This window comes from Triturus cristatus, chromosome 5_2, assembly GCF_964204655.1.
Source record: "Triturus cristatus chromosome 5_2, aTriCri1.1, whole genome shotgun sequence".
In the NCBI taxonomy this organism is placed as follows: Eukaryota; Metazoa; Chordata; class Amphibia; order Caudata; family Salamandridae; genus Triturus; species Triturus cristatus.
In genome coordinates this window covers 1,046,070,063-1,046,089,420 of record NC_140588.1, presented here as the reverse complement: position 1 = coordinate 1,046,089,420, position 19,358 = coordinate 1,046,070,063, and the positions used below count along the sequence as shown (strand labels likewise).

General features: G+C 46.6%; 2 pseudogenes; both read left to right on the top strand.

Moving 5' to 3' along the window:
* The first annotated feature begins 14,353 nt into the window (after positions 1 to 14,353).
* LOC146829649 (18S ribosomal RNA) lies at positions 14,354 to 16,575 on the top strand (annotated as a pseudogene).
* Positions 16,576 to 17,623: 1,048 nt separating this feature from the next.
* LOC146829648 (5.8S ribosomal RNA) lies at positions 17,624 to 17,777 on the top strand (annotated as a pseudogene).
* Positions 17,778 to 19,358: the final 1,581 nt, after the last annotated feature.

Here is a 19,358-nt window from a genome sequence, read left to right as displayed (position 1 = left end):
ACACCACCAACACAGCTATACAGGAGAAGTTATGGGTCAATGGTGACGCCCTGCTGAAAGAAGTGTTGGCGCTTGTGAAGAAGGCAGAACTATCAAAACGGTGCGCAGAGGCGGCCAAAAGAGAGAGCAGCGACCGCACACCAGTCTGCAGGATAACAGACAGTGGCAGACCAGATGTCCCAAAACAACAGACGCCAAGCAACGCAAGGTATCAGAGAAGGTATCCTCAGAAGGCCATGAAGAACCAGAAACCACAGGGAGAACGCAAAAATATGTGCTACAGGTGCGGCAGCCATTCGCATCAAGGTCATGACAAAATATTCCCCGCATTCCGGGCCAAGTGTGCATACTGCAACATAATGGGGCATTATGAGAAGGTGTGCAGACGCAAGCTTAGCAGGACGGAGGTGAAGTACGTGGCACAAGAACCAGAAGGGGAGGAGGAACCCCAAGAAGAAGAAGACGAAGAGGACGAAGTCTTATGTATCGATGACCAAGTGTTGGGAGTGAACTGCACGCGATCCAAGAAACCAGCGTTACAGATGAAGATCGGCGGGATACAAATAAATATAGTGGCGGACTCTGGCTCCCCATACACGATCATCCAAAGAGCCATATGGGAAAACGAATACAAACCCAAAATAGGGGACGACTTACTACCCACCGACATCCACCCAGTCACGTTCACCGGAGAACCCATACCCATGGTGGGGTACCGAAGGTTGATGTTCGACTTCAAAGGACGCAGAGCAGAAGGGAAGCTGTAAGTGGCAGAGACAGGACCCTCCGTACTAGGATGGAAGGACCAAGGGAACTTGGGAATACAACTCAACCCAGGTGGATCGAGGCAAGTGCTGCTGATTGGAGCAAACCAAGCGGACGAAGGGAGTCGGTGGATGACAGAGTACCCAAAATACGCCTCAAGGCCGGGGCAAAGCCAATGAGCCACAAAGCCCGAAATATTCCCTTCCGAAGCAGAGAGGCAGTCCAGGAGGAACTGAGCCGTCTGGAGGTAAACGGAGTCATAGAAGCGCAGAATGGCTAGCACCGCTGGTGGTAGCCCAGAAGCCGAATGGGAAAGTACGCCTGTGTGTGGACTTGAGGGAACCCAACAAGAACATTCTAGTAGACAAGTTCCCGTTGCCCCGGATAAGTGAGATGTTGGCGAAGACCAAGGGGGTCAAATGGTTTTCAACCATAGACCTCACCTCGGCGTACCACCAAATCGCGCTGCATGCCACCTGCAACCACCTGACGTCATTCATCACGCCTTTTGGATGTTACAAGTTTCTCAGGATGCCCTTCGGCTTAGCGTCGGCTGCAGCGGTTTTCCAAAAACTTATGCATAAGCTGTTCCAGAAGGTAGAAGGGGTCCAATACTTTCAGGACGACATCCTGGTCATGGGGAAAACCAAGGGAGACCATGATGAGAAACTACACACAGTGTTAGCGATCTTGGCCCAAAATGGACTCACGGCGGAATGGCAGAAGTGCCGATTTGGAGTGGACTTGGTGACCTACCTGGGCCACGAAATCAGTGGAAGAGGAATAGAACCAAAAAGAGCGAACATGGCGGCCATCAAAGACGCACCAACACCGATGAGGAAGGAAGATGTCCGCTCCTTCCTAGGCATGGCGGAGTTCTACAGTAAGTTTGTCCCGCATTTCGATACCAAAACGCACCACATAAGGCAACTCTTAAAGGAGAAAAAGGCCTTCAAATGGACGCAGGAGGAACAAGAAGAATTCGAGAGAATTAAACAGGACATTTGCACAGCAATCCCCCTTGAAGGGTTCGATCAAGAAGCGTTGTCCATCCTAACCACCGACGCCAGTAACAAGGGCCTGGGGGCGGTCCTGATGCAGAAAAGCCGGGGTGGAGAAGTCACCACCGTCAGCTTTGCCTCGAGAGCCCTTGCGGCGAATGAAGAGAAATTTAGCGTCATTGAGAAAGAGATGCTGGCGACGGTCTGGGCAATGGAACGATTCACACAGTACCTGTGGGGTGCGAAATTCCTACTCCGTACCGACCACAAACCACTGGTTAAGGTGTTGACTTCGAGCGGACATGCGCATGCGACCCCTCGCATTGCTAAGATGAGCCTGAGGCTGTTGGACTACGTATATGACGTGGAGTACATCCCAGGATCCAAGAACAAGGTAGCAGACTTCCTAAGCAGAGCAGCCACCATGGAGCCTGCGGAAAATCGGGAACCTTCGGAATGGGAGGATTACATGGTAGCACTCAGGCAAGACTACGAAGGAGCAGTCAGCACACATGAATGGGAGGAGGCATACACAGCTGACGAGACACTAGGGACAGTGAAAGGCTATGTGACACAAGGATGGCCGGACAAAAAGCATCTGGACAGCGAGCTGAGGAAGTTCTGGGAGATCCGAGAAGAACTGTCCATAGGAGACAACCCAGTGTTTCTACTGAGAGGAGACAAGGTGGTCCCACCGATATCACTGGTGAACCGTCTTTTAACCATCCTACACGAGGGACATCTGGGGATCATGAAAACCAAGGCGAGAGTGAAGCAGGCATACTGGTGGCCAGCAATGGATGGACAGGTGGAAGGATACGTCAGGATGTGTGAACAATGCAATAGGGCCGATAAAACACAAACCTTATTACGTCCACCATTGGGGAAATTCACGGGGTTGTCCAGCCCGTGGGAAATGCTGTCAGTGGACATACTGGGTCCAGTCATGAGCACGAAAGGGGTACCCAAGTACGTCATAGTAGCAGTGGACAGGTACTCTAAATGGCCAGAGGTGGAGGTATGTGAAAGTGCAGACACCGAGACTGTGTTAGCATTCCTCATAGCCACATTCCTGAGAGAAGGAATACCCAAGGTGATAACGTGTGACAATGGCCCACAATTTGTGTCAGAAAAGTGGAACGCCTTCATGACCAGGAATGGGATAGAAGTCAAACATACCCCTATCTACCACCCTGCGGGGAATGGACTAGCGGAAAGATTTAATAGGGTGATCATGGGATCCATACAAGCGGCAATAAGTGCGGGGATAAGCTGGGAGAAAGAACTCCAACGCATGCTCTGGGCGTACCGCATTACCCCGACCAACACTGGGTATAGTCCGTTCAAGATCCTACGAGGACGTGAACCGTTTACGAAGGACAATGTGGCGTGGAAACACCTCATGGTGCAAAGCAAGTGGTCTCCTGCGGTGGTGAGGCGTAACCTTGACAAAGCGCAAGCCTTGTACACAGAGTACTATAACAAACGGCGCAACACCAAAGAAGTAACCATGGAAAAAGGAGAGTGGGTAAGAGTAAAACATGCTACGCTAAAAAGGAAAGGAGAGAGTAAATTTAGCCCCCCCCCTGCAAGTGATAGAAACATATACCAGGCCGGCTTTGCTGAGCGATGGGAAGGTATGGTCGCAGGACAGGATGGCGAAATGCAATAGAATCATGAAGTGGGAAGACCCGGAGGACAGAAGAACACCGAGACCTGAAGAGGGAGATGAGCTGGAAAGAGAGGGAAGTCTAGTGGCTGAGGGACCAAGCCCAACCTCTCCCAGGAGAGGGGGGGGGATTCAGAATCAGAGTGCAGTAGGAGAGAGCAGAGAAGGAGAAACAAACAGACAGGATCACCTCACGAAAATAGGGATTCAGGAAAAGGAAGAAGAGGGACAAGGAGAGTTGGAGGCCAGAGGAGAATCCTCGACTAGAAGGGAAAGAACGGCCCCAGAGCAAGAACAGAAATGCACGAGATCGGGCAGAGTGATCAAGATGCCAAGAAGGTTTGAGGACTTTGACACGCAAAGCAAGTGAGACTGTGAATGTGGGGCAACTTTTGGCCTTGTGTTGAAAGGGGTTTAAGGGGGGAGATATGTACTGATACGCTCTAGTGGTTGTGGCGCCCCAGCGCATGCTGGGTAGAGGCGCGGCTTCACGCCAGTCGGCCGCGAGGAGAGCTAGCGGACGGATGTGTCCCGGCGCTCGAACACGTATATTTAATAATAAAAGGTTAACTCCTCCACAACGGTGCCAGAGTCATTTGTGGGGTAAACTACATCGGTACAAGGGGTATACCTACTTTTGCCAGCATTTCCACCGCCTCTTGATCGTTGAGGGTAATCATTAGATTTAGAGGTGGTGCAGGGTTAAAATAAGAAGTGGTTAGCATTAGGATTTGGATTAGGGAAAGAGTTTACGCGTTTGCCAAGAGCTAGTACTAGGGTAAGGTGATAGGTCAGGCTAAGGATTCATTTGTGGGCGCATGAAGTATAATATTTGCATTTATTGCCATTACATTTTTGATTTTTACATTGAAATACATATGACCTCTAACATATGGTACGGCTTTTTGATCTGTACTTTTTACCACAATTTTAATTTATGGGACTTTTTTGTTACATACAATGAATAGAATTTAGGAAACTATACTAGCTGGTTTTTTTCAATAGCATTATTTAACATTTTCTCAAATCATAATGTTAAGATAGTCTTTAACTCTGGTATTGTCCTTCTGATATATTCTCACACTGCAGACTTTAACCTGTTTTCTAGTTTCTTCCTGGGGCACACAATATTTAAACAGCCTGCCTTGCTGGAATGATCTTGAATAAGTAAGATACAAAAGCAATCTTGCTGATGGCAGATATATCATAGTGGTGGGGGCATCTGTGGCAAACCCACGCTGCTTTTAAACACATATGCACCTAACGACGACATACCAGATTTCTTTGAGGGAGTGATTTGTCTTGTAATACCTTATGCACATTATGATATCATGTGGATGGGCGATTGTAACTACGTATTACATGGATCTCTAGACAGCTCTAAGTCTACTACTAGGCATGTCATCAAGAGCATTACTTGAAGATATGGACACTATTGATAGAATTATGGAGGGCACAACATGATCAAGCGAGGGGCTATTCTTTCTTCACCCACCTCATGGGACTTTCTCCAGAATATATTATATGTTCACTCCCTCAGGACAGGCTTTGCACTTTGGGATGGCTCGGTGTTTAGACCCAACTCTTTTGGACTATGCCCTGCTTGCAGTAGATCTACATGGTCAGGCGTATGTTGCGCGTTAACACAGTGGCGGCTTTAGTGTTTCGAGAGGAAATCAAGAGCGCAGGAAGGGAATTCTTTGAAGTGAATGAAGGAACTGTGTCATCTGCCAGGGTAGCATGGGAGGCTTTCAAGGTGACCATATGAGTGAAATGTATGGCCACGTCATATGGGGTATGAAAGTAGCGGTAGCGCACGGTTATGGCATTGGAACAGCAGATAGGGTATATAGATAAGCAGGCTCCGAATGATGAGGTTACTTGGGAGACTTGACATAAACTGTTGGCTGAGCTAGAAGAGACCACTGGGGAAACATGACTACAGAATGTATAGTGAAACCCACCATCAGTACGTGGATAAATCAGGACACCTGCTAGCATGACTTATCAATAGAGAACAAGCATTAAAAATTCAATAGGTCTCGCCTTTAATTAAGTTAAAGCCATTTGCTTTGCTATACAATACCATTAGCATAGCAAATGGATTTAACTTAATAAAAGGCGAAACCTATTGCATTTTTAATGCTTGTTTCTCTTGTCGCTGAAAACTAGTGAAATTACACCAATCCTAAAAAAAATACAAATCTTGATCCCTCTAAAACAGCCAATTATTGACCAGCCTCCACCCTTCCATAGCTTGGAAAAGTCATAGACAGAATAGCAGCAGACCAACTGAACTCTCACATAAACAAGGAAGATCTACCGTCAAATCATCGATTTGGGGTTAGGATACAGCAAATATACTGAAGAATTTATACCAGATGCTCGATAAGGGTGACACCTGCCTAATTGTTCTCATCGATCTCACTGCACCATTCTACACAGCCGATTGTGGCAGGCTAATAGCAACCCTCGAACACTGCATGGGTTTCAGAGGAAGTGTCCTAAAATGATTCTCATCCTTTTTGAGAAGCTGACAATTCCTGCTAAAAATTGATTGAGGACTGCACAGCTCAACTAGAATTATCTTATGGGGTGCCCAATCTATTCAACATTTATACAGAACTGTTTTGATTGATACTGAATGATGCATATATCAGTATGCAGATAACACTCAAATGTAAATAAAAATTATCCTCTTTATCAGACATTACAATATTAAGAAACTGTTTCTTCTGTATCCATGTGTGGATAAATAACAGTTTTCTCCCTTCTTAACCCAGAAAGAACAGAGTTTCTATTACTGTCAACATCAGTAAATACGACATATCGATCCATAATTCACTGAACCAAGAAGGCTTCTTCCCTCTACCATTCTCATTTGCCAAACATCTGAGCTTCACTGTCAACAAACCCTTTCCTTAATCCCTCAACATCTGTAAAACAGTGAAAGCTGCAAATTCCATCTTCAATGCATAAACATCCTATCACTTCAAGACTAGACTTCAAAAGTACAATTCTGACAGGGCTCCCTTTAATTCTCCTTGCCCACTTCAAAGTCGTCCTCCATTCTGCTACCAAACTAGTGCACAAAGCAAAAACAATCAGTAACATCCCACCTTTTCTTTGAGACTTTTTCTGCCTTGAGTTCTTTGAGGGGGAGCAGTTTCAACTCTTTCCTAAATTAGAGCAGCACTGGGGCATTCCTAATGGAAACGGGGATGTTGTGCCAGATCCTGGGTGCATACATTGAAAAGGTCTGCTGTATTTTCATTTTAACCTTCATAATGTGTACTCTGATGGTGCCCTGGCTATGGGTGTGCTGATACCACCAGAGAGGGTGATAGAGGTGGGTGAGCCACTGAAAGCTCGAGCCTGGCTCAAGCTTGAAGCCTGGCTCCGACTCAGCTAAAGGTCTTGTTTGAACCCCGAGCACATGGTGAACCGAGCTTTCATGTGCCTTGCGTTCACATCCCTCCTTGTGCCTGGGTGTTGTGTTATGGCCAGAGCTGTAAACTTTGGAACTGGAGAGCCAGGTTTGAGTCTTGGCAGCAGCTCAACATCCTGTGATTCTGGGCAAATCACTGAACCTCCCCATCCCTATAAACTGTGAATGGTGGCCTTGTGTAATGTAAGTTTTGTTAATGGAAAGCTCTCCAATACCTGTGGCTCAAGTTCTCGCTACAAGAAAGCTACAGAAAAATGCACAGAGAAAAAAAAAGCCTTTGCATAGGGGAAGACAATTAGACAACCGTTTACTGGATGTTTGGTGCAAAGTAAACCTATAAAACATGGGTAGGTTGTGTCTTCCCCTCTTAAATTGTGTGATCTTAGCCAAATATTTTATTTCACTAAATCTCTTTTTCCTTCGTTATCACATATGAAAGCACTTGGGTTTATATAACAACTGTCCTGCCTAATATTTCACTAATGTTTGATGTTTAAAAACTATTGCTTATATAAGTACTTCTCAGTGCAGTGTTATAATGTGACGCATTACTTTAAAAGCTTCTCAATGTTAAAGAAAATCACTTTTATTTTAATTTTGAAGAGATTTTATCTAATTTAACCACTTCCATGCAGTTCCCGGCCGTCCGATGTCACGGTGGGTGTGTGCGGAGGACGGCCAGGAGCCATCCGAACCGCGCACGCGTAATTTTTCCAGCACCGTGGCGGAATGTCCGCCGTGGCGTAGAGGTTAACATCATGTTTGTTGTATGGTTTACATCACAAACATTTTTTGGGCTTGGCTCGTGCAGGGTCTCGAAGATCTGAGCCATATCTTTGTCTCGGCTCTGGATCACTCTCCCTGTTAATTTGTTTGTTCGCCCACCTCTAATTGGCGAGCATTTCTACAAGATTAGCAGGGATGCTGGTTGTGTGGCTTTGTAAATGATGCAGCTGGGCTTGTAGATCGTGCGGGCCAGTAAGGGTAGCCAATAGTTCTATCAGAAAATCAGATCTTGGTCCAAAAAGCGACCTTTTTGGGATTTTGTGTAAATCAGTTCAGTAGTTTTTAAGCAAATAATGCAGACACCTTGATATCTCCTCCACAGTATGCATATATCATACCGTGGAGGAGATATCAAGGTGTCTGCTTAGCTGGCATCACATCACATCAGCAACTAAAAAGATATAAGGCTGCAGAGATACCCCCTCCCCCACCCCAAGTCCGATAAGGGAAGGAAAGAAAGAAGACAAGAAAGAACGAAAGAAAGAACGAAGGCAAAGGAGAAGGTAAGAGAACGAAGAAAAGAGAAAGAAAGACAGAGGAAAGAAAGACAGAAGGAATGAAAGAAAGAAAGACAAAGGAAAGACAAAAAGTGAGAGTGAGAGAAAGGGAGTGAAAGAAAGAAACAAAGAAAGAAAGATAAGGCAGGCAAAAAGAAGGCAATAAAGAAAGTATGCAATGAAGATGAATCAAAGAAAAAAGTATATTCTCTGCCAATCCCCTGGGTTGGAATGAAGGAAACTGTGTAGAAGGAGCTGTTATTTAAAGAGTATTCACACTTCTGTCTCTTGAGGCTGCAACAAAAATAGTTTATGTTATTTTTTCAACGGACATGCTTTAAAGAAGCCGTGGATCCGTTAAACAATGGGGAAAAGACTAATTTTGAAGTTCAAGAGTAATCTAAGAGCTGACAAAAAAGACACCAGGAAGGTGGCGTCGCCAAGGGGCAGGGAGAAAGTGTCCTTCACATCTGTGCAATCTTCAATCACAATGGAGGAGGCACCGCTGCTGCATCTCATCACTCCACAGTGGCTGCGAGCATTAAACATTTTTTGCCTCTACCTCCTATGTTTATGATGCTGTGCTGGATTTCGTGTTTGCTGGTTCAGGTGCTTTTGGCATTTTGCCACTGCTGATCAGTGTCACAGTGTGAGTGCTTTCTGTGTAAATGGATAGTGTGCTTGGTTCTCCCTGATTGGCATATTAGTTTTACTAGTAGACCCCTAGTGAAGTGCATTGACTGTGCTAGGGCAGATAAATAAACAGCTAACAGTAGGCTTGCAGCGCTGATCGTGCCACCCACATGAGTAGCCAGGAAAAGATGCCTCAGGCCTTCTACCGCAGGCCTATGCACAGTTTGTACATAGGACACACATATGGTAGGCCCAAGGTACTACCCTAGGCAGGGTGCAGTGTATGTGACAGGTAGGATATGTACTAGTGTGTGTAGCATGCCTTGATAGTGACATACTTCCCATTTCGTTTTTCACTATTGAAAGGCAATATTGCCCATGTGACAGAATGGGGAATGTGTTGTAAAACTTTACAAGCGCATCCTCCCACAGGGCCAGCTTTAGGGCGGTGCGACCGGTGCCACCGCACCGGGTGCTGGCTTCCTGGGGGCGCCGTGTTTGAAAGTTTATTATGCTTTTGAAGCACCTGCTGCAGCGTTTCTTTCCTCCGGCAATTACCAGGCCGCACATATATATCAAGATAACTTGTGTGATTAATTATCTTCCTGGAGAGAGATCAGCATTTTGTATAGTTGAGGTTTTGACTTTTAGGTGAAGTTAGTGCAGAGGGTTAATATGCCTGCTGCAAAGAACGTGTGCCAAGTAGATTACAGAGTGCGTATGATGTAGACAGATCAGCAGGTTACTGCTTTCAAAAGAGACATCTTTTTTGTTACTTGCAATTTATAACTTAAAGTCCTAATATAGAATAGTGAGCTATTAACTTTCATCCTAGAACTGCATACACACTGCAAAGTATACATTATTAGAACATTGATAAATGTTGCAAAAAGGGTTAATTTGGCTAGAAATCGATTCTTATTATTAAAGAAAACTCCCAACTATGCTGTTTCTTTTTTGAATCCGAGTTTGTGCTTCTCCACACCATGAACTCTTAAACTAAACTGCCTACCAGTATGGATGACATGTGACTCCTACACTTTTAGTCCTTTGGCTTATGTAACATTTCCTATACAGTGATTTACACACGTATGATTGATTGTCTCTGTATAATGTGTGTGTGATGCAAAGTGCTTGGACACCCTACACTGGTATGAGTGGCGCTATATAACTAATTCAATGCATCTGAGAGAGTGTAGTTATGGAGACTTGGTCACTGTTAAAGGGTGCTAGTGAGAGAATCTGTGGTGGAGGTGGTCATTGGGGGGGCGCCAACAAACATTGCCGCACAGGGCGCCACCAGCACTAAAGCCTGCCCTGTCCTCCCATAGGGATAAGGTAGACAATCGGTGCCTGGACTCAGAATTTGGTAACACACCTTTTAGTAAAGGATAGGTTTTAAAGTCTGTGTTTGCAACAGACACTTTTAGAAAGTGGCTATTTTCTTGTCCAATTTTCCTGTGTGTTTCTGCCTCATTGTGGATAGGTTGTTTGGTCCCAGTGTGACAGAGAATGATAATGTGCATTTGGTGTGGTGTCTTCTTGTGGTGTTTTTGTTGTGTTACTGTGAGTGTTGATACACATATTACACATTGTATTTGGGATAAGACTATCTGCTTGTGCCCAGCTCCGAAGGGGTGAGCAGGGGTTATCTAAAGTGTGTATTCTCCCTACGCTGACTGAAGGGAAGGGTTCCTATTTGAATAAAGGTACCTACTTTTGCCCACTACAGACACTTGTTTTTTAAAATGTATTTAACAAATTGTTCTTATCTTTAGTTTTTACTGACTAGGGAGTTTTGTTTTTAAATGGTTAAGTATTTTCAACAGGAGGTTTCCTTCTCAGGTCACCTACTGTCGAAAGGGGGGTAGGAGATTAGCTCTTTGGCGACTAAGGGACTAATATATTAAATAAGGTGCATGGGGTGCACGAGCCTTAACTCTGAATGCCTAACACTTGAAACTGCGTTTTTCTTCTTTGGCTTCTGTGCTTGGTACATATATTGTTGTATTCTGTTTTGTGTTGTAAGTACACAAGACGACTTGTTGTACGCTTTCTGTCTTTTGCGCCCAACCGAGCTGTCTAGGAAAGGTCATGACGGTGGCCATTTTCATAAGACAATCGGTTGGTCTCACTTTTGCCACTCATTTCACAGGATGCTGTGAACATGCTTTTGAATAAACAGAGACACAGCACCTCACCAGTGCACGTCTAATTGGCTATAGAATAACACTGTCTAAAAAATTGTCATGATTAGAAAAATGTGTTACTTTGAAGTACGCCATGTTACTGCCCCTCCTTTTTGTAAATTGATGGAATTGGAATTGAGATGGAGATGAAAGGATGGGTACACTAGACTGATGTTCCCTGAATCTAATCCTTAAGGTGGCTTTCGTTTGAATACCCAGGTGGCACACCCGTTATTGCTCATGATACCGCAACACTACATAGAGATGTAAAGACATCACAAATCCTTTATTAGTAAGCCTGAGTAACTGGGTTGCAACAGATGACGTGGGTAGGAATAATGTGTTTGCCGAAAACGATTAAGATAAAATGAGAGAATGTTTGTAGCAGGCCCTGCTGAGTGGGTACTGAAGTCAAGATGTCTAAGTTGAAAGTAAGGCACATTGTCAGGGTGAGACATTTCTCAGCCTGTGTACTGTATGGTGCACATGATGCATATTACTAGGAAGGGTACCTGTATGCCCCCCAATAATTTCATATTACACATTTTCTCTGTTTAGGTTTTTCAGAGGAATAATATAGGAATGGACAGATGCAATGATCCCAAGTATGTCCGAATTGTTCTTTTAGAGTTTAGTGAATGAATTAAGGCTTACCCCATTACTTGGTGTTGGGAGAGAAAAGGACGTTATATAAAGTTTTATCCTTGCCAGTTAACTACAAGTTCACATTATATCCATTAATAGGTCCGGGACGCCCTGCAGTCACAAAAGAGAGAGCGAGGCACCCGGACGCGTTGTCCAGCCAGGCTGCTTGTTATGAAAGATCTATGAATACAACTGAGGCAAAGTCGCAGAGCAAAGAAGTGCTGGAGGAGGCAGTACCACCGAAAAACAGCACAGAGAGACGGGCTATCCAGGAGCCTCAGCCTGCTGGTCTACTTGTGCCTGAGTCCCAGCCATTGAGCCTAGTCTGTGGGCACACCTGTGTTTGAGTCTCTGCCCCTTGGTGCCTCTTGAGTCTGACCCCCCCTTTCCTCCTTTGACTCCTTTGTGTGAGGCGCAATGTACGCCCGATGGAGAAACAGTGCACCAAGGTAAAGTTGGATTAGTAAGGATGGACTTCATGGATGAAGAATAGGGTACGAGTACCCTGTCTAAGGTACCAGCGATAGAGTAGAGGAAGAGAGTTTGGTGCATAGTTTGGACAGTCAACGAAAGGGACTGTGATTCTAGAGAGTGAAATACCTTGCCCTGCAACATGGGATCTAGATCCGAGCTAGACGCACAGCTCCACCGCCGGTGCACAAAAGCACCTACGCTAGATGAACAATAGGAGCCTACCAGTGATGGCTTTCTGAAAAGATACTGGAAAGGAGAGTTTTGCCCATCCTCTTGTTCCCTGGCCACCAGTTCCATTGTTTTGTATTTCTTTCCCAACCACCATGTATCCGTTTGGTCACCCAATTGATGAGGAAAATAGCCCTTTTGGACCTCCCTGTTCAGAGGGGTCAGTACATAGAAAGTACAAGTTGCATCCATAGTTGTTATTGTGCTAATAATAGTGTTAGGAACATGCTACTCCCTGAATGAGAGGTATCCTGTGCATTCCCAAGTTCATACAGCACCTGTTTCCCTTGTGAACATCTTTGTTACTTTGGCTCCTCGCGCCGGGGAGCACCGGAGGACATAAAGAAATAATACAGTTGTGCAGATTGGTGTACCTTCAATTCCGTTCTCCTGTCCTATATAATGCATTTCGTGATTTACGCACTACAAAAGAATGTATACATTAGGCACAGGCCTGTCATGAGAGTTTATTTTCGTATCCGGGGGGAGGGGGAGATTACTGTGGGTGAGAACATATGACTTAATTTACAGACTGAACGTGACAATAGGCCAGTCCTAGATCCTGCCTCAAAATGTTTGCAGATTATGAAGCAGTGTTGGAGTATACAGTAGTACACCAGGGGTATACACCTAGATCAGATGGAAAGGAGGGTACCCTACATCCAGAAGCTTGTATAAATGTTTACGTGATATTAAAGTCTCTACTATGATTGTGCAAAAGATACAGGATATGATGCTCATTAACGATGAATACTAAGTAGATTTTGATATTCATGTGTTGCTTTGTAACCCCTTGTAACTTGAGTGACTATGCAACTTCTTTCTCCCCACTTAGAATTGTAAAGACCCTACTGGATAGTTCAAAAAAGCATTTAGCCACTCATGCTAAAAGGAGGGTCTGTTAGGCTTGAAAATCCCATTCCCGCAATGCACTCGTTTCATGCTATATTAGGTTAGCAGTGTGTGGCTAAATATACGGCACTTGTATTCACGTTATGCAACCCACTGAGTTATCGCCGTAACATGCAAAGCTTCAGTTAGCGAGTGTGACTTCATTTTGTATTTCGTAATCCCTATTAGGCTGCTTAGGCTGTGCCTGCACTAGGCCTCATTACTTGTATTGCTTGCCTCAGCAGAACACTGTATTTCATTATTATTTTCTCTTTTGTTCAAGGTTGCCTTCTGACATGCTAATGAATAGGCCGTTCTGCCCTCACAAACCTATCTCTATGTGTAGCTCTTCTCCCACATTGGGAGACGCTGAGACCCAGCACGGCAACCTTGAATTTATGATAATGTGTACCCATCTAGCAGGTGGTAGTTCATCCCTCTGTGCCTCCTTTGTTCATGTTCGGCCCCGGACGGTACTTTTCCACTGTGGGCTTGGTTGGAGGTTCTGGGAGGAATGATTAGTCACTATAAACTGTTGGGGGGCCAGTCCCTCGGCAGACATCTTAGGGTGCAGGTCAGATTGGACTCCACTGCTGAGTATTGGTACTAAATGTTTGTTTGTATTCTCTGCTGTCTGATCGACTCTTCGTTCTAGGGAAGGCATAGCAGGTGGTTGAAAGTAAACCGAGTGGTCCTGGAGGGCCACTTCCTTCAGCAGAGCAAAGGCCAAGCAGCTTGGCAGCTTGTAAAGTGGTCTGACCAGAGTGAATTGGGTCTGGTGGTGCTAGTTCCAGATGCTTCCTGGTGGTCTGGGCCCCATGTGCCTGTCTGTTGCCCTTTCGTGGCCAGTGCATTTCTGCAGCACCTGAAACCGCCATTCCATGGGGGTGGCCCCGGCTGCCCAGGTTGAGACACAGAATTCCTGTGTCTTGCTCAGGCTGCAACTTGGCCTGCCTCTCCCTTTTGTTGTCATGGAGCAGGTTGGGCCTGCTGGTGCCTGTGTGACTGCCCTGTCCATCCAGACCCCTGCAGGCAAGCAGGGGCTTCCAAAGCAGGCTCCCGAGGTGTGGGAAGGTTGGTCCAGTATGTGCATGTGGCTGCTCCTCCTCCCAGCCAGCAGGTACAGCTACCTGGTTGATCCTGCTAGTAGCATATGCGTGTTTCAAAGATTAAGCCATGCATGTGTAAGTACACACAGCCGGTACAGTGAAACTGTGAATGGCTCATTAAATTAGTTATGGTTTCTTTGATTGGTCCATCTGTTACTTGGATAACTGTGGCAATTCTAGAGCCAACACATGTCGAAGAGCACTGACCTCCAGTGATGCATGCATTCATCAGATTAAAACCCATCCGGGCTCGCCTGGCCACTTTCGTGACAGATAACTTTGAGCTGATCGCACGTCCCGGGATGTTGAAGATACATGTGGATCTCTGCCATATCAACATTTGATAGTACTTTCTGTGCCTACCATGTTGACCAAGAGTAATGGGGAATCAGGGTTTTATTCCACAGAGGGAACTTGAGAAACGGCTACCACATTATAGGAAGGCAGCATGCGTGCAAATTACCCACTCTCGACTTGGGAAGGTAGTAAAGTCCCTGCAACTGCAATGAGTACACTTCAAACCCATTAAAAAAGATCCATTGTAGGTCAAGTCTGGTGCCAGCAGCCACTGTAATTTCAGCTCCAATAGCATTTATTAAAGTTGAGCTGGCAGTCTGCCACGAGGCGAGCTACTGCCTGTGCCTGCCCCTACCTCTTGTGCTCACCTTGATGCTCTTGACTGAGTGTCTTGGTAGCTGAAACGTTTACTTTGAAAAAACTAGAGTGCTCAAAGCAGGCCAGTCGCCTGGATACTTCATCTAGGAATAATGTAATAGGTCGCTGGTTCTATGTTGTTGGTTTTCGGAGGTGAGACCATGATTAAGAGGGACAACAGGGGTCATTCGCACTGCTCCCCGTCAACAAGAGGATAACCTTCAAGCTCCTCACCCACGCACACAAGGCACTCCACAACACTGGGCCAGCATACCTCAACAAACGACCCCCCACCCGCCAGCTCCGCTCCACCGGCCTCGCCCTCACCACAGTCTACCGCATCCAAAGAACGACTGCCGGCAGCAAATCTTTCTCCCACCTCGCCGCCAAGACCTGGAACACCCTCCCCACCCACCTACGGCAGACCCAAGACCTGCTGACCTTCAGAAGACTCCTCAAGACCTGGCTCTTCGAGCAGTAGCAGCACCCCCCTGCCCCCAGCGCCTTGAGACCCTCACAGGTAAGTCGTGCGCTTTACAAGTGATATGATTGATTGATTGATTGCCACTAGAGGTGAAAATTATGGACCAGTGCAAGACGACTCAAAATTATTATTATTATTACAGTTGCTTGTAAAGCGCAGCTGACACCCTACGGGTAACCTGGCGCTATGTTAAGATGTTAACTGAGTGTGGAAAGAACTATAGCCCCTGCCAGACGGAATTTAGCATGAAAGCATTTTCCAAGAATATTTTCATTAATCAAGAACGAAAGTTGGAGTTTCAAAAGACAATCAGATACCATCGTAGTTCTGACTATAAACAATGGTGACTATCAATCTAGTTGCGTTATTCCCATGACCTGTGGAGCAGCTTTCAGGAAACCAAATTCTTTGGGTTCTGGGGGGAGTATGGTTGCAAAGCTGAAACTCAAAGGAATTAATGGAAGCACACCAACAGGAGTGGAGCCTGTGGCTTCTTTTGACTCACCCATCAAAGACACAGAAAGGACTGAATGATTGATAGCTCTTTCCGATTATGTGGGTAGTAGGGCTTGGACGTTCTTAATTGGTAATGCGATTTTTTTAGTTAATTACGATAACAAACGAGACTCCTCCATGCTAACTAGTTACGTGGCCACCAGTGGTTGGTGTTCAACTTCTTAGAGAGATAAGTGGTGTTCAGCCACACGAGATTGAACAATAACAGGTCTGTAATGCCCTTAGATTTCCGGGGCTGCACGCGTGCTACACTGCACAGATTCACATCTGTCTACCCTTTGCCAACAGATGTGGGTAAACTGCAGAAACCCGTTTGTAATAGGATTGCAATTATTTCCCTTTAACGAGGAAATCCCAGTAACTGTGGGTCATATGCTTGTGTTGATTGAGTCCATGCCCTTTGTACCCACCACGCGGAGGCTGCCTCTGTTTGGATGGTTAAGTGAGGTCCTTGGATTGGCCCTGACGGGGTTGGCAATTGCTCCGGTGGAGCACCTAGAAGATAATCAATATAGAAGATTATTTATCTAGAGGAACTAAAATTCATAACAAGGTTTCCATAGATTAACATGTGGAAGGATCATTAATGGTGTAGCGGCTCAAGTGACTGTCAGCGACAGCCTGAACCATCGGGCATCTCCTAGATGGAACCCAAGGCACAGTATCCGGCCCTCCCTTTTTGCGTCCTGGCTGGAGGAAAGGTCCAAAGGACCGGGCAAAGTGCGGGCTCCTCCACCTGGGAGGAATCAACTAACATGTGAGGAAAACTGGGCGGATAAAGCGCAGGCCCCTCTTGGAGAGGCACCATACGTTAGACAGTCGTACCAAGAGAAAACTCTTGCTCACCCAGCAATCACCTGGGGGTAACCACATTGCAGTGCCCCCCAAGGCTTGGACCCCTCTGAAGGGCCGGCCACCTGGGCTCTGTCAAGCCAGATCCTAGTTCACCCAGGTTTTGACTGACTGAGGAGTGGCATGTTTTGGGTGGCAGGGCATCCAAATGAGAACGAGTCGGCCCATATGGGAACCCTGGCTCTTCTCTGTGGCAATGTTGTGCCCCCTCAAAGTCAGTGTGAATTGCTCCGAGGAGTGGGAGGAGAAGGAATCCCGACTGCTTGAGCTTCCACATGTGTAAGAGAAGAGATTAAGTTGCTTTTATAGTGTGGGGGAATCTCCCCATGGTGCTTGTACCGAGACAAGTGGAGACCCCCAGCCTGCTGGCATGGCTTGCGCTTGTCTTAAGCTGGAGACTTCTTATGTGCAGGGATCGGGCCGGGCAGATGGCTGCTAGGCAGGTGAGGCAACCCTGCCTCATTGCCAGATACCTGATGGACTGGTCCGTTTGGCCAGGCTGGGGCTTACAGACTCATGTGGCCTGTCTGTGAGGGCCGGTGTTGGAGCTTCCTGCCTCTGCTGCCATGGGAGTTTCTCATTTACCTGCCTGTTGGGGCAGTGGGTTTGGGCTCCTGCTCTGACTGCTTGGTAAAACATGTTTAAATCGTGGAGGCTGACATCCAGGGGGGAGCTTGACGGGGGCTGGACTGTCTCAGTACATGAGCAGTGGATGATTGGCGGTTACTTCCTCCTGCCTCTCCTGCACCTGCAGGTGGGTGAACGTTGTGAAAGTTGCCTGTGACTCTTGTTGGTGAATCACTTGGCTTGTGCATCAATGAATAATACAGCCAGCTGCAAGAATTAGTGTGAATTGCAGGACACATTTATCATCAACACTTTGAAAGAACCTTGCAGCCCTGGGATCCTCCCGGGGGTACACCTGTCTGAGGGACGCTTGAACGTCAATCGCCCTGGGGCTCTCCCAGTGTGCAGTCGGTGCTATCACAGGTGGTTCTGCTCCTTTCATCTTCCCAAGGTGAGACCCCTCATTGCCCATACAGGGGCTTTCCCCGCAGTCCCACAGCAGAGGTATGCCGCCGGTGTGCCTAGTTTTCCCTGTCCGGTCTGCACCAGGCCTGAAAAACCTGGGGTGCCTGCCTGGGTGTCACTGTCTGCCATGTGCACCACCTTAGGTGCCCACTTCTGCGGCTGGGAAGGACCCCTACCTGCCTGAAGGTCCTGGTGCCCATGGTGACTCCTGAGAGCTTTGGTTTACAATCTGGAAAAAGGAGTTCTGCTGTGACTCCTTATGCTTCTGATGCCCAAGGAATTGGCCTAGCTCCCCACAATTTGGCATTCAACTATAACCTCAGATCAGACATGGCGACCCACTGAATTTAAGTATATTACTAAGCGGAGAAAAATAAACTAGCCAGGATTCCCTCAGTAGAGGATAGTGAAGAGGGAAGAGCCCAGCGCAAATATTCAAACGAATACTTTGAAGGCCAAAGTGGAGAAGGGTTCCATGGGAACAGCAGTTGAACATAGGCCAGTCAGTCTTAAGAGATGGGTGAGCACCGTTTAGGAGGGATGGGCGATAGCCTCCGTTCCCCTCGGCCAATCAAAAGGGAATTAAGTTAAGCATTCCATACCCAGAGTGGCAGAGCTAGGTGCTTTTCTGGTGTCCTGTGCGGTAACGCAAACGATCCCGGAGAAGCAGGTGGGAGCCCCAAAGAAGAATTCTCTTTTCTTCATGAAGGGCTGGGCACTCTGGTGTGGGTTACCCCGAGAGAGGGGCCCAAGCCTTGGAAAACTCTGCAGTTTGGGCGGCGGCCGGTGAGCTACTAACTACTATTTACCGAAACCACAACTTATTATTATTATTATTATTTATTTTTATAGAGCGCGTAGTCACCCGTAAGTATCCCAGTGCTAAGATCAGTACAACTGGGGAGTCAGCGGAGGCAGGGAGGGAGGTCGGTTAAGGGAAAAGGTGGGTTTTCAATTGCTTCCTGAACCATAGGTAATTAGGTTCAGTTCTCAGGAGGTGAGGTAGGGCGTTCCAGAGACGTGCGGTGTGAACCGAGAAGCGTCTTCCTCCTGTTCGTGCCTTCTTCACTCTGGGAGTGACGATAAGATGTTCCTGATCGGAACGGAGGGATCTAGGAGCTTTGTAGGGTTTGATAAATTTTTCCAGGCTTGGGGGGCCATTGTTTTGAAGCAGTCTATGTGCCAGGCAGAGGGCCTTGAACATCACACGTTCTCTCACCGGGAGCCAGTGGAGACGCTTCAGAGCTGGTTTGACCGAAGCTCTGGCAGGGGTGTTAGTGAGGATCCGGGCAGCTGCATTTTGGACCCTTTGTAGTTTGTTCATGGTTGCCTCTGGGACCCCTAAGTAGATGGAATTACTAAAGTCGAGCCTGGAGAGTATCAGGCCTTGAATCAACAGTTTCTGGGATTTGTGAGGGGCAAGATCTTTCGAATTGACCTAAGCAGCCCAAAGCACGTCCCGGCTACCTTTTTTGCTTGTGTTAC